Raw genomic sequence first — 9,723 nt, 5'->3', positions numbered from 1 at the left:
GTCCTGGGCCTCCTCCTTCCAAATACGCCAACCCAGCGCCCTCCAAGCGGAACTGGAGGGGCGTGGGGAAATTCCACGCGGGGATTGGGCGAGGCCGGGGGGGGTGTCACGTGAATGAGGCCCCTCCCTCCCTCCCTCCTCCTCCTGCCCCTCCCCTCCCGGCCAGGGGGTGGGGGTGGGGGAGACGCGCTCTTCTCCCTCGGTTCCTCTCCTTCATCCGCTGTCAATGCTCTCCAACCGCAATCCATCAGTTATTTGTCAGCCCCCGTCAATCCGGCCTTGATTTATGTCAGGTTGTGTTGCTGATTACAAGCCTGGTGCGACTTTGAAGGAAGGAAAGGGAGAGAGAGAGGAGAGAGAGAGAGAGTGAGTAAGCGGAGAAAGACAGACAGCAAAGAGACAGACGGGCGATATATATTCCCTTCCAAGGGAAGCCGTCCGTCCGTCTGTCTCTTTGCTGTCTGTCTTTCTCCGCTCACTCACTCATATATATATATATATATATATATATGGAATGGCTGATAGATAGATAGATAGATAGATAGATAGATAGATAGATAGATGATAGATATAGATATATAGATTATCTATCTATCTATCTATCTATCTATCTATCTATCTATCTATCTATCTATCTATCTATCTATCTATCTATCTGTCATTCCATTTAAAAGAGTAAATCGCTCCGGGTAAATGCGATGTGTATGCCCGCAAAACAAGCCGCGAGGCTCGTTTCCTTGAGCCCGGCACCTCGTTGGGATGGGGAGTCGGGGGGGGGGGGAGCCCGCTGCTTGCATGGCCGTCTCTATTTTCTCCACTTCCCGGGCGATCAAGCTTCTTCCACGGCTCCTGGTCCTTGGAACCGGAGGAGGACCCTGAATTACCCCCGTTAGTCTCCCGTGGGACTCACTCCTATCCTTGGTGTTATATGACCCCACCATACAGCCTACAACCGTCGGTGCTGCTAATTGCTCTTTAGGATGCCTTCGCTGCTCTTCCTCTTCTGCAACTGTTCCTGCCGCTGTTCTTTGAAGTCCCCCCCCCCCCCGTTGTCCAGCTTTCATCCACCCATCCCCTCCATTTCTCGGAGACTTTGGAACAGATTTCCTTATGGGATCCACCCAGAGCCCACGAGGCATTTCTTGGCGCCCGATCCATTCTTCTGGGTAATGCAGGGCCTCTGTCCAGGCCCAGCCAGGAGTTCCAACACTACTGCTTTATGCTGCCGACCCATTTGGGTGACTTTCGTGGGGGGTCGGCAGGGCCTGGAATTTTCCCGAGGAAGGCCTGGAGGCCTGGGTATTTTCCTCCAGTCGGGCCGTCTTAACGCCTGGGCCTAATGGACACTTGCCCGTGGGCTCCCCCACGAGTATAGGGGACCCCATACTAATCTGTGTATGTTAACCCTTCGATGCACCTTGTATCCTATAAATACAGCAACATATTTATTACATTTTAGTGCGTTTTTTTAATTTTTTTTTAAAAAAATTTGATTTATATGCCGCCCTTCTCCGGAGACTCAGGGCGGCTTACAATGCCTTAAGCAATAGCCTTCATACTTTTGTATATATTTATACAAAGTCAGCTTATTGCCCCCACAATCTGGGTCCTCATTTTACCTACCTTAGAAAGGATGGAAGGCTGAGTCAACCTTGAGCCTGGTGAGATTCGAACTTGCAGGAATTGCAGGCAGCTGACGTTAATAACAGTGCTTTAGTCTGCTGCGCTACCAGGGCTCTGGTATACTAACATGCGTTAATAGAAATTAACACTGATAACGTTGATAGATATATATTTCATTTTATCGACCGTTTACATTTTTATTTCTGTGAGTAGGTGGCTAGGGACCCCCAGTACACTGGTTTGGTAATGATGTTAAGACGGGCCGGGGGGGGGGAATTCAGGGGCGGCCAGCTTTCAGGCGAGGCGAGTTCCCTTGCTCGCCCAGGACAAGGTTGGGCCTCTTCGGTCCAAGCTATTCGCCCAACAGGCCTGCCGGATGATATGAACTAAGGCTGCCTTCGAAGGCTTTCGCCCGCCGGCTGGCGCATCTACGGTTGGATGCCGCTTCGATTTCACCTGCCGACGTGCGGCCTGGGGTCTTTTCATTTTCCCTTTCCCGCATCCTCTTGGCTCCGGTCTTCCCCCTTCTCGTTTTCCGGCCCCGGGCCGGAGACTTCTTCTATCCCGTCAAGAGACGGGGCCGAGGCGACCGTAAAACCGGCTGGCCGACCTTCTGGAGGGGACGGAGGAGCCCCAGGGGCAAACGCCAAAAATCGGATCGAGTTGCAAATTCTCGGCAACTTTCCACCCCCCGCCTTCGGCATCCTCTGACCCCCGATGGCCTAAGACACGTTTGGAAGCAAGGACGCGTCGAAAGGAAGGCAGTTGCGTTGCCTGCAATAGATTGTTGCCATTTCTCTCTGGCGGACTCCACACCTCATGCTCAACCTTTTTTTTTTTCCTGGGGACTCGCTTCGCCTCCCCCACATAAACCCACCCGACAGTTCCCACCACCCAATATCTTCTCCCAAGGGGGAAAAAAAACCAAACCAAAAACGCCCTTAAGTAAGGTTTAAACGCTGGCCAAGACCTGCTGCCAGGTATTGAGGGAAGGCGGCCCTTTCGCTCGGAGCGTGACCGGGTGATCCGCAGCTACCTCGACAGAGAGCCTTCTGAGAACGGGAAACTTCCCTGAGGGCAGCGGGGGGTGGGGTGGGGGTGTCAGCAGAGAATCCGTGTCAAGCAAAACCCCTTTGGGCCTTGCCTCTGAAGTTCTCGGCGGCTCAGCTTTTGAATTGAGTTCCCTTTGGGAACCCCACGCCCAGCTGGGCACCTTCGGGCTCCCCTTTTTTCCAAGTGAGGGGGCCAGTGCCACAGGAGCGCCCTTCCCCCGGCCTTCTGGCTGCGGGAACGATGAAACATCTGGGGGCGGAAGATGTGGATTTTTGTTCGGGGCTGATTTTCCGCAGGCTCTTGTTGGTCCCTTCGGCCTTTCCCTGCGAGGTACTCGGCTCAGAGTCTTGAAAGACACCGGACTTCCTAGCCGAAGAGGTCGGCGAGAGTCCCCGCTTACCTCTTTTCCTTAACTGGGGGTGGGGGTGGGGGGAGCCTCCTAGCCAAGGGGCTTTCGAGACCAGCCGTCTGTGCCGCTTGGGTTTGTCTTATTTTATTTTATTTTATTTTTCTAATTGTGAATCCTGATAGATTTGCTGGGGGCGGGGAGAGAAAAAGAAAGAAAGGGGAGAAAGAAGAGAGGGAGGGAAGGAAGGAAGGAATGGAAAGAAAGAAAGAAAAAGAAAGAAAGAAAGAAAGAAGAGAGGGAGGTAAGGAAGGAAGGAAAGAATGGAAAGAAAGAAAAAAGAAAGAAGAGGGAGGTAAGGAAGGAATGAATAGAAAGAAAGAAAGAAAGAAGAGAGGGAGGGAAGGAAGGAGGGAAGGAAGGAAAGAATGGAAAGAAAGAAAGAAGAGAGGGAGGGAAGGAAGGAGGAAAGGAAAGAAAGAATGGAAAGAAAGAAAGAAAAAGAAAGAAAAAGAAGAGGGAGGGAAGGAAGGAAGAAAGGAGGGAAGGAAGGAATGGAAAGAAAGAAAAAGAAGGAAAGAAAAGAAGAGAGGGAGGGAAGGAAGGAAGAAAGGGAGGGAAGGAAGGAAGGAAAGAATGGAAAGAAATAAAGAAAAAGAAAGAAGGAAGAAAGAGAGGGAAGGAAGGAGGGAGGGAGGTAAGGAAGGAGAGAATGGAAAGAAAGAAAGAAAAAGAAAGAAAGAAAGAAAGAAAGAAAGAAAGAAAGAAGAAAGAAAGAAAGAAAGAAAGAAAGAAAGAAAGAAAGAAAGAAAGAAAGAAAGAAAGAAAGAAAGAAAGACAGTTCTTAATTTCGCCTTCATTTGCATGAAAGTGCCCCGACCAGCTGTTTTCCTAACCGGAGCAGAGCGACTTTTCCCCGGTTGGTGTTTGCCCGTCCCCCCGTCCCCCCTCCCCCAGGGTGAAAGAGTAAAAAAGATTAATTGTCTTAAGGTAGTGTTAGATGTGGGAAAGGGGGTTTTTTTTTTCCTTCTTCCCCTGTGGAGCGAGCGAGCGAGGCAGAGAAAGAAAAGCGAGGAGACGGGTGGGAAGGAGGAGGGGGGGGGTCGAGGGCCTCGTTACAGTGCTTAAAACAGAAGAATCAAAGGTGAACTCCGGGACATGTGTAAAACAAGCAGCGTATTGACGTGCAAAAGAGAGAGAGAGAGGAAAACGTCGAAAAGCGAGAGTGGGTGGAATACTTGTGTGCTGTGTGTGTGTGTGTGAGAGAGAGAGAGAGAGGGAGGGAGAGAGGGAGAGAGAGAGAGAGAGAGAGAGAGAAGGGGCATACAGAGAGATTAGTTGTTTGCTTGCAGCTAGATGGGGGCGATTCGGGGCATTTTCAAAAAGCAGCCTCATCCTCGGGGCCTCTGCCGCGCGCTTTTCAATCCGCTTTTCCAAAGGCCCGAAGAGATCAATGGATCGAGGATCAAGAGCTCGGAGGCTTATGAAAAGCTCAAGCCTTGAGATCCCGCCCTATCTCAAATAAACGGCGCCCTTCCCCTCCCTTAGACCTTCCTTGGAGCGCCCAGTTGCACAAGACGCGCTGAAAAGGTTCCTCGGAGACACGACGGTCCAGCCTCAAAACGGCTCTGGGGTTTCCCGGTTCTTCAAACGAATCCCAAAGGGGCTGGGCAGTCGTACTAAGACCGGCTTATCTGCAACAACTTTAAAACGGACAACACCTCTCCCCCAGGCTGTGAGGAGGGCCGCCATCTGGGTTTGTGTGATTCAGGCTGGTTGTGTTATTGGAGTGTCCAAATCGCCTCCCTTTAAAGAGGAAATTGAGCTTTGCAACACACAACGCTTCCAAGTTTGTTTCGATTATTTTTATTTAAAGTGACGAATTCTCTCTCTTTTTTTTTTCTCACCTACAGTAAATTAAATCGGGGGTGGGGGGGGAAGACTCCACCCCCCCCCAACCCTTTTCTGCCATGATTTTCCAGGCTGGGGGTGGGGGTGAAAATACACGTCCACACACACACCAAAGGATTAATTAGCAAATGCCAGTCCACACTTTCGTTTACCTACCCAGCTATCGGCAAAGATGTCAAGTCGATTTTATTTGCACACAATGGAAATGATTTATTTTCACCGAAGGACGGGGAGGGGTGAGGGGAAGGGGGCGTGGGCTGGCAGTTATTTGAAGAGGGGAGAGCGAAGGGGAAGAAGTGGGGGGGGGAGGAGGTTAAAAAAAAAGTTTGAAAATGCCTTGAACTATTCATTGTCGAGATGGCTAATCAGTATTGAGGCTGGAGGGCAATCGGCCAACCTTTCAATACGGTTTCTCTTTCATCTCAAGCGGGATGGAGGCGCTCAATTAAAACCCTATCAGTTTGTAAGTAAATCAACGCCTATCAAAGTTGTCACATCAAACAAAACGATTATTATTGCTGCCCGCCTCCCCTATTAATCTCCTTCTAAAATAATATGCTTGACAGCTCAGCCTGGCGAGCTGCAAAACCTGGTTAGGATCACCTTCAACCCTCACGCCCTCCTTCCCCCCCCCCACCTTCAAAAGGGAAAAAAAAGAAAGAAAAGAAAAAAGGTCTATAGCCTACGCTGGATTGACTTCTGGTCTCTCTCTCTCTCTCTCTCTCTCTCTCTCTCTCTCTTTCTTTCTTTCTTTCTTTCTCCTTTTCCAGGTTTGGGGGGGAAAGACGCGGCTTGTTGGCCGGACGGCGCCCGCCTTTCTCTGCCTTATGCACACAGAAATCTTTTATTCTTTTTCTTGGTCATTTTTTAAAAAATAAAATAAAATAAAATAAAATAACAGCTGCACTTTTGGACAAAAGCGGAATATATTCAAGGAAGAATTCTCTTGGGCTTCCCGATTGATTATTTTCCCCCCCCCGCTCAGTTACACCGCCGCCCCACCTGGCCCAAGCTTCTCCCCCAAACAGCTGCCTTTCGGAGCCGCCGCGACATGTTGGAGAGCCGACCCGTTGCGTGCCGGGCAAGGCATCGACTCTGGAACCGGGTCGGTTCTCCGGCCAGCTCGGTAGGGGCGAAGGCCCTGGGCTTCCGGCAGAGCGAGGGGGGGAGAACGGATCCCACTGGATTTCGGGAGCCCTTGGAAGGAAAGCGGGCAGTCCTGGGAATCAACAGTCTCCTGGATTTTGGGGTGGGGGGGCGCATCTGCCAAGATTAGGATCATTCCCTCCCACCAAGAAAATGCAAGGAGACTGACAGTCCGCTTGGGCGAAAAAAATTCCCCCGAGGGACACGGAAAAGCGTCTGCTTGTCTCTACTTTTTCTTGTTTTTCTTTTCCAAGTCACAGCGAGACTCGCGTGGCTCGGCCTGGCCTTGGTTTCTTGAACCGAACCGATGCAAAAAAAATAAAATAAAAAAAAATGCCATTTTACGGTTCTCCTTCGTTCCAAGGGCGCCCCAGCCCTTCCCTTCTCTTCCCTTCCCCACCGCTCTTCTTCTGCCTTTTGTTTCTCAGCGGAGAGGCGGTGAAATCAGAAAAAGACCCGCGATCGCGCGTGGCGAAATGAAACTTTTCTTTCTTTTTTTTTTTTTTACCCCCGCGACGAAGCCGGCTAACAGGCCACTTCGTAATCGGGGGAGCTGAGCGCGCGATTTCTGCCCTCCCTCTTTCCCTTCCTCCCCGGTTTGGGAAACCTGGAAGTCCCCCCCCCGAGGGGGGGGTCTCTGTCTCTGTCTCTCTCTCTCTCCCGCGCGCGCCTCCCGCGTGCTCCGTGCGCGCGCCTTCCACTTAGAGGAGCAACCTGCTCCAGAGATGCTACAAAGGGGGATCTGGAGACGGCACCCCACTCCAAAAAATTAATTCAGCTCCTGGGAAAGGGGGGAGTGGGGGGACAGGATTTAAAAGAGGGAAGGGGGAGCGACAGGGTTTAAAAGAGAGAGAGAGGGGCGGCTTTTCGCGGCCTTTTGAACTTTTACCTGGGGATGGGGCTGTGGGGGAAAAAAGAGAAGATTCGAGAAGAAAATTAATTGCTGCTCAAAATAACCACCATCAAAACCCAGCCCAGCCTCCCAAAAACGAAGCACCCACTTCCAACCCGTGTAAACTGAGGTCAGAGTTGGAGAGGATGATATTTGGGGGGTGGGTGGGAGGGAAGAAACGGGCCCGAGCAGTGTGCCACTTGGAGCTTCGGTGGTGTCGGTTTGAAAGGAAAAGAAAGCTATAAGCTGAGACATGAAAGAAAGCGAAAGTCCTTCGATTCATGGAAAAATTGGGGAGGGGGGGAAACGGAGAGAGGAGGGTCGTTTAACCCTACCGGAAGTGATCTTGCGCTATCCCCTGTGGAACCAAACAGGGAGCTGCGCAGGATCGGAGCTGCCTCGAGCGCAGGGCTCCCTTCGGACGAAAATTATTCAATCTCTTTTTCTCGTCCAATTGCGGGAACGGAGTTGGGCGACTCAGTTATTCTACAAAACTTGTCAGGTGTTTTTCTCTTTCTTTCTTTCTTTCTTTCTTTCTTTCTTTCTTTCTTTCTTTCTTTCTTTCTTTCTTTCTTTCTTTCTTTCTTTCTTTCTTTCTTTCTTTCTTTCTTTCTTTCTTTCTTTCTTTCTGGGCTTTTGCACAGCAGAGGCGAGGTGTGCACGCGCGGGAGGAAAGTTTTGAAGCCGCGGGGGGGGGGAAGTATTTCCCAAGCACCCAAATGCGGCATCATCATCGCCTCTTATATGATATGATGGGGATGAAAAACAGGTTAGGCGGTGGGGAAGATCCGAGCGACCGACTAGACTTGTCTTTGCAAAAAAAAAATAATTCAGATTATGCAGCCGTTCCGTCGACGGTTCCTTTAACGCGTGGTCCCTGGGATTCTCTCTCTTGTCTCTTGCCCGCCCCCCAAACCCCAAATCTTAGAGGCGCCCTAAAAAAATTAATTCCACCTAAGTGGATTTGTCACTCGGGACTGTATTTCGGGGACGTGCCAAATAATTTACATCCGCGCTCATCAGGGCTGTCCGCTAGAATGATGAATCTTTTGTTGAGTTGCAGAAAGGAAAAAAAAAGGGGGGGGGGTGAGAAGTACAGAATGATCTATAATGATGTAATATATACATTAAAAGGGTGTCTGGATGATCCGAGTTTTGCTAAAAATGTAAAAAAGGGGCTTTTTTTTTTTTTTTTGATTGATAACAGAGCTTGCTGTTTTTCTGCACAAGCTGTCACTGGCTGACACAATGGTTGAATTATTAGGGCAGAGAAGGGCAACCATAAATTTCCCGCGTCAGGCAAAAACTCTCTTTATTGTCTCTATGATGGATTGGCCTCTGTACTAGACACCAAATACTCCGTATCACCCTTAAATGGGAACACATTTTTCGTGGCCATAATTCATGTTTTTTAAATAGAAAGTTTGAAATGCCTGCCTATATTTCACCGGCCTGACATATTTATGAATCACTCCCTGCATGCAAATATAATTATTTAAAGCGCCAAGGCTGACATATGGGCTGGCGATGGACTAAAGGCTGTTAGCGGAGTGACTTTCTTTTAATCCTCTAAATTGAAAAGTAGGGACAGGCGAGGAGGGGGGGGGGAGAGAGAGAGAGAGAGAGAGAGAGAGAGGGAGGGAGGGGGGGTGGAGGCAGACGCTTTACCTGTCTTGGCAGTTCGAGACAACCGAAGGGAAAGTTTGGGCTGCTTTCGGTCCAGGGGGCTCTTAGAGACGCAGAATTCCGGGGCCGCAGATGAAAAAGAAGGGATTGGGTGAGAGGAGAGAGAGAGAGAGGGAAAGGGGTCTTCTTAAGACCAACCACTCGGTTAAAGGAAGGAGATGCCCAACTTGGTCTCCGCTTTGGCCTTTTTTGCGGGGGGGGGGGGGGGAGGGTTTACAAGCCACCATTCGTGGTTTGTCTAAACAGAGCCCTGGTGGCCCAGCAGACTAAAGCACTGTTATTAACATCAGCTGACTGCAATTACTGCAAGTTCAAATCTCACCAGGCTCAAGGTTGACTCAGCCTTCCATCTTTTCAAAGGTAGGTAAAATGAGGACCCAGTTTGTGGGGGCAATAAGCTGACTTTGTATAAAATATACAAAAGTATGAAGGCTATTGCTTAACGCATTGTAAGCCGCCCTGAGTCTATATAAATAAATAATAAATATAAATAAAATAAAAAAACAAAACAAAACAGCACCCTAAAATTCTGCAAAAGCGCCCAACTCTTCTCCTCCGCCCCCTCTCCAGACCGTTGATCTCTTGGGAAAGCCACAAAGCTGGGAAGAGGGAGGGGGAAGGGAATCCTCTCCAGAATGGGGGGGTCTTTGGGGGAGAGAGAGAAGCAAAGAAGCAGGGAAGGGGGGGAGGAGAGGACACGTCGACCCCCCCTCCCGCAAAAGGAGGCTATGTGGTTGGATTTCGCGCAGGATCCGTCGCGCCCCCCCCCCCCACTCCGCTGCTCCTTCCCAACTTTCCAAAGAGGCTCCGAAGGAGGAAATCCAGCCGGTCTCGAGGAGTGATCGACACCGTTCCCCCCCCCCCCAGAGGGAGGGAGTTGGACTAGATGACCTCCAAGGTCCCTTCCAGCTCTGTGACTGTTTCCACAGAACGTACACACACCCAGCAATCTGCAGGACCTCCGAAGCCGGGCTGGTGTGTGTGTGGGGGGGGGGGGACCCTCTTCCCGGGTTCTGCCTCCCCCCCCCTTCATTGGCCGGGTCGGTGTGCCCCCCAAAGCAGGCAC

Source organism: Pituophis catenifer, unplaced genomic scaffold (assembly GCF_029215685.1).
Source record: "Pituophis catenifer annectens isolate HBS135680 unplaced genomic scaffold, rPitCat1.0.hap2 SCAF_6, whole genome shotgun sequence".
NCBI classification, from domain to species: domain Eukaryota; kingdom Metazoa; phylum Chordata; class Lepidosauria; order Squamata; family Colubridae; genus Pituophis; species Pituophis catenifer.
This window is presented reverse-complemented; position numbering follows the sequence as displayed.